Raw genomic sequence first — 6,936 nt, forward strand, 5'->3', positions numbered from 1 at the left:
CACTGAGCCACACCCTAGCCCCTCACTGGGGGATTCTAGGCAGGGGCTCTATCTCTGAGCTATATTCCCCAACCCCTGTGGGTCTCAAAATATTTAGTTCATTCTCCTCATCCTGAACCCCAGACATGGCAAACCATTTAGAGAGTCATCTGTAAAGTCACTTTCCTCAACAGATGTTTCCCCTGATGGAAGGGACTCTCTCTCTCTCCATTTACCCTCCTACATCATAACTTTTTGGATTGGAAAGTGGCTCTCTTTATTTTCAGAGGAAACAATAAAGCTATTTTCAGCCTGGAACAAATGAGGCCAGGAGTCATAAAAGCCTAAAAGCTGGTCCCCGAGAGTCCGCATCACAGATGTCAGTGACCTGTTCCACGTGGGGGGCACTTGGCTTCACGGGGTGTAAGTACAAAAAAAGAAGGCTCTAAGAAGAGAGCAACAGGGAGGCACAGAGAGGACACTGGAGTCACACACTTGATGAGACTCCCAGATACTGAGCCCCACGGAGAGTGCGTGCCCCGTCTTAGGACATACAGTCCGTGGGTGCCAGAGCCCCACTCCGAAAGGCTCTGCTGGGCACCGGGGCTGTAGCGACAGCTACGGTGTTTTCTCAGCGCCTGGGAACAGATGGCCCCAGCTCCCACCCACGGAAGCCAAACATTTTCCCTGGCTCATTCGCTCAGAAGCCTGCTCTTGTAAATAGAGAGTAGAAGAGCTTTCTCAAGCAGCGTGCGTGCGTGGCTCACACAGACCTGACACCACGAGGAGAAGTCTGGGAGGGAGCACAGACAGACTCGGGTAAGCAAGACTCCCCAAGTGTGTGGGGGGTGGGGTGGGGGGATCATAGAGCCGGGAGTCTCTCTGCCAGCAACGAGTCATGAGAGGGTTCAGTGTAGGCCAAGCTGGCTGGGGACCATTCTTCCCTCTGCCACTCCCATGGGGTCGGTCTGGGGGTCTCTGGAATCAGTTTTCTTGCCTGTGAAATGGACATGCTTATGAGCTTTCTGGAAAACGAAGGAGTCTGTAGGAGTCTGATGCTTTTTCCTCCCTTCATCTGGGGGTGGGTGGTCACTTCAGGGAATCTCTTGTCACCCTCTTTCACCAGAGAAGCCTTTTTAGGCTCATTCTTATTTCCTCTGCTGTGTGACCTTGAATAAATGCCTTCCCCTCTCTGGACCTCATCCCAGTGGCAAAGGGAAGTCACAGGAGGATTCCTGTGGGAGGCGGAGTATGCTAGAACTTACAGTGAAGGAGTAGAAAGGGAGCAAATGTGAGGGGACTCGAGGAGGGAGATGCTTTACGAGTAATGTGGACAAAACAGACCGAGAAGCACTGTATGGGTGCAGCTGAAACTCTGGCACTGACGGAGAGGCAGGAGGATCAGAAATTCAAGACCAGTCCAGGCTATGTACCAAAGAAGGGAGAAAAGAGGGGAGGAGGGAGGAGAAGGGAGGAGAAAGGAGAGATTAAGAAGACCATAGTTGGGAAGCCACAAGCAACTGATGTACAGCCAGGCTTTAAAGGAGAGACTGGGGAGATACCCGAGGGTCCCCGAAAGCCAGAATTCACAGGAATACAGAACTACAGCGGGCAGCAGGAAGTGATAAGGCCAGCGTCAGCAACAAGGCCAGGTGCCCCCTAAGGTGTTCCCCCCATCCCCTCCCAACCCTGCTGTCCGCACCCACGGCGGCCAGTAATGAAGGGTTAGTTCCAACTAAAAGCCCTTGGAGCTGAGCCAGGCAGCTCCTGGATGCTGAGCCAGCCTCCAGCAGTGGCCCACGGCCCTAGCCACCCTTAAGAGTCCTTATCCACCTCACTAGGCTGTGTCTCAGTCTTAGGAAGAGGCTGATGTGGGAGTGGGGGTGGGGGATACAACTGTCTGATTGCCAGGCCTAGCAGTCTTGGGGGGGGGGGCTCAAGGGAGCTCTGGACCAATCGATTTGGGGGTGGGGAAGGATATACATCTGCCCTGCTGCAGTGTGACTTGGACAAGCTCCTCCAAGATGCTGGGCCACCCTCTGTGACAACTCCCTCCCAACAGCAGGGTGCAGATCCCAGCAGAGGATGCTCTTCCACCCCCACCCTCACCCCCACCCCGAGAGCCTGGCAGTGTGCCCAGGCAGCCTGCCCCTGCCCTCCCAGGACAGACCCTACCTCTGTGGCTTCCTTCCTTCTTTCTTTCCTTCCTTTTTCCCTTTCTTGGCTTTTATTTTAAAATGTTTTCTTCCCGTTTCTTTGTTTTATTTTTATTTCTTGTTTTTTTTTTTTTTTTTATTTGTTTGCCTTTTTTGAGACAAGGCTAGCCCAGAACTCACTGTATAGACCAGTTGTTCTTAAATTCCCGATCCTCTTGCCTGGACCTTGCCAACTACTGACATTACAAGCGTGTGTCAGCATACCCCAATAAAAGCATACACAGCTCTGTGGGCTGGGACAGTGTTCTCACAACCTAGGACCCAAATGCTTCAGAAATCAAGTCTGAGTGGATTGCATGGGACAACTAATTTAATTTCTTTCTTTCTTTCTTTCTTTCTTTCTTTCTTTCTTTCTTTCTTTCTTTCTTTGTTTTTTTAGATGCATGTGTGTTTGACTGCATGCATGTTTGTGCACTGAGCCTGTAGATACCCTCGGACTGGGGTTACAGCTGGTTATGAGCTACCTACCATGTGGGTGCTGGGAATTGAACTTGGGTCCTCTGGAAGTGTAACCAGTGTTCTTAACCACTATGCTATCACTCTGAGACCGGAAAAACCGATTCTTCCCCCATACCACAGCCCCCAGTGCTGAGGTCTGAACCTAGAGCTTTATATAACCTAGGCAAGCTTTCTGCCTTTATTATCCTCACAGTGCTGGGGACTGAACTCACAGTCTCTTACACACTCAGCAAGTCTCTTACACACTCAGTCAGTGTTCTGCCTTTGCACCATACCCTGGGGATTCTAGGCAGGCGTTTTACTGCTGAGCTACACTGGAGCTTTGGTTTCTTCCGTTTGCTCTCCCTACCCAGAGGCCTTAGGACTCTGTCCATGGTGCTGGAGTTTCGGCCGAGCCGCACAGAGTTGCTCCTCAGGTCCCAGGCAGCAGCTCAGGAAGGTCCCTCCGCAAATCTGCAGGGGACACTTCTCCCTGAGCCAGGTTTTGATCCCTCTGATTTAGTGTACCCAGAGGGAGCCCAGACGTTCCGAGCTCTGGGGTTGCTATGAGGAGATGTGTGGCTAATTGTCTCAGGGATGTGTCACTGTGTTTTAATATAAAACACCCACCATCTCCCTAGCTTCCCCCCTTTACCAGCTGGCTTCTTGTCATCTGTGATCTATGAAAGCATTCTCTGAGCACCACAGTCCCTGAGAACAAGAGCAGGTGTCAGTATGAAGGCCACACCCACAGGGGCTCACTGTGACCATAGCAATGGTCCTCCCTCTCTCCCTCCCCATGTCCTGAGCAGGCCTCCTACCCAGGCTTCTGGCTGCTTGCGAGTTGATGGGAAAGATTCTAATGGCCTTAAGCTAATAAGTTGGGAATAAATTGGGTTTGTGTCCACAGACAGCAGCTGGCAGGGAGGTGGACCTGAAAGGACTTGAGGAGGGTGATGGGGTACCCTTGGGTGGCTGTTGCTCTCTCTCTTGTTCTGGGGCACACACACTTGGGGAAGTCAGAAGACAGCATCAGGAGTCAGACTTCTTTTCGTACTGTGTGGGTGCCGGGGTTGAACTCAGGTCGCCAGGCTTGAAGGCAGCACCTTTACCCCACTGAGCCATCTCACCCTCCCTCCACTGCCATTTTATTATGAAAATGTTAAGCCTAAGTGAAAGGGACACTGTGAGTTACCACGGGTGCTCACAGCCTATGCTGTCTCTTCTCTCAACCGTCAACCACCTCCCCATTGCACAGCCTCGGGCCCAACTTATGGCAAATGGATTTCAAAGGCTCAGGACTGTCCTCCCTGTACTTAAGAGTCTGGTGCAAGAAGATTGCAAGTTCAAGGTTAACCTTGGCTAAATATTGAAACTGTCAGGGGAAAAAAGTAGGAAGAAGGAAGGGAAAAAAGGAAGGAGAGAGATGGGAGAGAGAGAAAACAAGTGCAGATGTGAAGGTGCTAAATATTACTGTGAACTGGACTTCTCTCTCTCATGTGTGTGTGTATGCATGTATGTGTGTGTATGTGTGTATGTGTTTATATGTGTGTATGTGTGTGTGCATGTATGTATGCATGCATGTGTGTGTTCGTATGAGAGAGGGAGAGGGAGAGGGAGAGACCCAGACTGGAGCAGAGTTCTGACCTTTGAACTTCTGAACAGCCTGCCTCGACCTCCCAAGTGCTGGGGTTATAGGTGTGCGCCGTCGAGTTCATGTCACATGCATGTGTGCTGTCTGTACATATGGGTGCAGGTGCAACACTCCTTGTTGGAGTGGAGGGCATAGGAAGACATCGGGTGTCCTGCTCTGCCACTCTCTGTGTTACTCTCTTGAGACAGTGTCTTGCACTCAGCTAGACAGGCAGCCAGCAAGCCCCGCCCATCCCGCAAGCCCCGCCCATCCTGCTTTGTCCATCACCACCACAGGGCTGAGCATCCAGCGGTGCCTGGCTGTTTACACGTGTGCTTGGGGATCCAAATTTAGGTCCTCGTCGTTTCGCAGAAGCACTCTTACCCACTCGGTCGTCTCTCCACCTCCTGTTTGCCTGGTTTGTTTTGTTTTGTTTTGTTGTTTTGTTTTCAGACACTTTTCATTTTGATCTCAAACTGACTACATAACCAAGGATGACCTTGAACCCCTCATCCTCCTGCCTCCACTCCACCTCTGGAGGGCTGGGATGACAGGGTCATATTACCAGGCAGCACCAGCACTTCTGCTGAGTTTTGACAAATGCTTGCAATGTGCAAGACACGTGTTACCAGGACACGGAGCACACACACACACCCATAGCTCCCTCCAGCCCTGCCTTTCCCCCAAGCCCCTGCAGAGGGCAGCCAGCATCTGATTGATTTAGAGTACTCCTCTCTGTTCTAGAAATTCACAGAAATGGGACCACATGATGTCTGCTCGAGGCACACACAGGTGCAGGGCACATGGAAGGCTTTCCTTTACATCCCAAGTGGGTACCATGTGTGGGCGTGCTACAGGCTGGCTCCATCTCCTGTGCGTATGTAACACATGGCCTGTCTCCAGTTTACTACTATGAATAAAATGTACAGTTGTCCCTTGGTATCCGCGAGGGGTTCTATATAAAACCCTTCTGGCGCCAGAATCTAAGGCGGCTTGTTAAATGGTGCTGTGCTTCCTATAGAACCTGAACACACCCTTCCATATGTTTTTTTTTCCTCTAGTTTTTTAAAAATTTTTATTTATATGAGTACACTGCTGCTGTCTTCAGACATGTAAGAAGAAGGCATCAGATCCCGTTACAGATGGTTGTGAGCCACCATGAGGTTGCTGGGAATTGAACTCAGGACCTCTGGAAGAGCAATCAGTGCTCTTATCCGTTGAGCCATCTCTCCAGCCCCACCTCCGCCCCTTTCAGGAATGGAAGACAGGGTCTCATGTAGTTCAGGCTGGCCTCAAAGTTTCTATGTAGCCAAGGATAGCTTTAGACTTCAGTTTCTCCTGCTTCTTCCTCTCAAGTGTTAGAATTGCAGGTCTGTACCATCGTGCCCTGTTTTATGAAGTGCTGGGGATTGAACTCATGGCTTCACACATGCAAAGCCATGTTGTACTTACCCAACAAACTGAATTACATTGCCAGCCATATTACATTTAATCAAAGGGTTTTCTTTTTCTTTTTAGTAACTATGTAGATAATTATATGATTTCCCCCTCCCCATAAGCTAATGGCTAAGTACTGGAGTGTGGCTCAGTGGTAGAGTACTCACCTAGTGTATGTGACGTTCATGTCATATGCACACACACACACACACACACACACACACACACACGGTGGGAAGTTAGAGAGATGGCTCTATTGTTAAAAAGTACTTGTTCTTACAGAAGTCCCTGGGCTCAATCCCAGCACACACATGGTGAGTCACAACTATAATTTCAGTTCCGGGGGACATGATGCCCTTTTCTGACCAGCTTGGGCAGTAGGTAGACACAGATGTACATCTAAATGTGCAGACAAAGCACAGCATAAATTTAAAAATTATGTATTCTTTAGCAAGGTCCCTGTCGCTTGCCATGTAGCATATCCTTGTTTTCCAAAATGCCCTCAGTTCTTGTTTCTATAGTTAGATTTTTTTTTTTTGCTACTATTCAAAGATGAAATGACTGTGTTGTTTTCTTAGGGTAATCTTCATGTAGTTGAAGCATCTCTCTTTCTCCCGTGCTTTAACAGAACTCAGGTTCCGCCATTTTTAAAACTTTCATAGGATCTTCTTATTACTTGAAACCCAGTGTGTGGGAGAAGAGAAATAAGACTTCTTTACTATATTCATCTCTCTAGACTCCAGGCCTTATTCTACATGTTTCTTTGTGTGTGTGTGTGTGTGTGTGTGTGTGTATGAGTGTGTCCATGCATGTATGTCCGTGTGTGTGTGTTTGTGCGCATGTGTGTGTGTGCAAGTATGTATGTGTATGCACGTGCATGTGTGTGTGCCTATGTGCATGCATGTATGTGTTTGTGCATGTGTGTCTGTGCATGTGTGTGTCCATGCATGTGTGTTTGTGCACATGTGTGCCTGTGTGTGCATGTGTGCATGTGTGTGTGCCTGTGTGTGTACAAGTATGTGTATGTGTGTGTCCCTGCATGTCTATCGTGTGTGTGTGTGTATGTGTGTAGTGTGTCACTGAGCCATCTTGTCAATCCTACCATATTTATTGAGACAGACTCTCTCACTGAACCTAAAGCTAAGTGACATGGCTAGAGTGACAGAGAGTTAGCCACAGGATCTCTCTCTCTCTCTCTCTCTCTCTCTCTCTCTCTCTCTCTCTCTCTCTCTC

The sequence above is a fragment of the Mus pahari genome, chromosome 23 (assembly GCF_900095145.1).
Source record: "Mus pahari chromosome 23, PAHARI_EIJ_v1.1, whole genome shotgun sequence".
Classification (NCBI taxonomy): domain Eukaryota; kingdom Metazoa; phylum Chordata; class Mammalia; order Rodentia; family Muridae; genus Mus; species Mus pahari.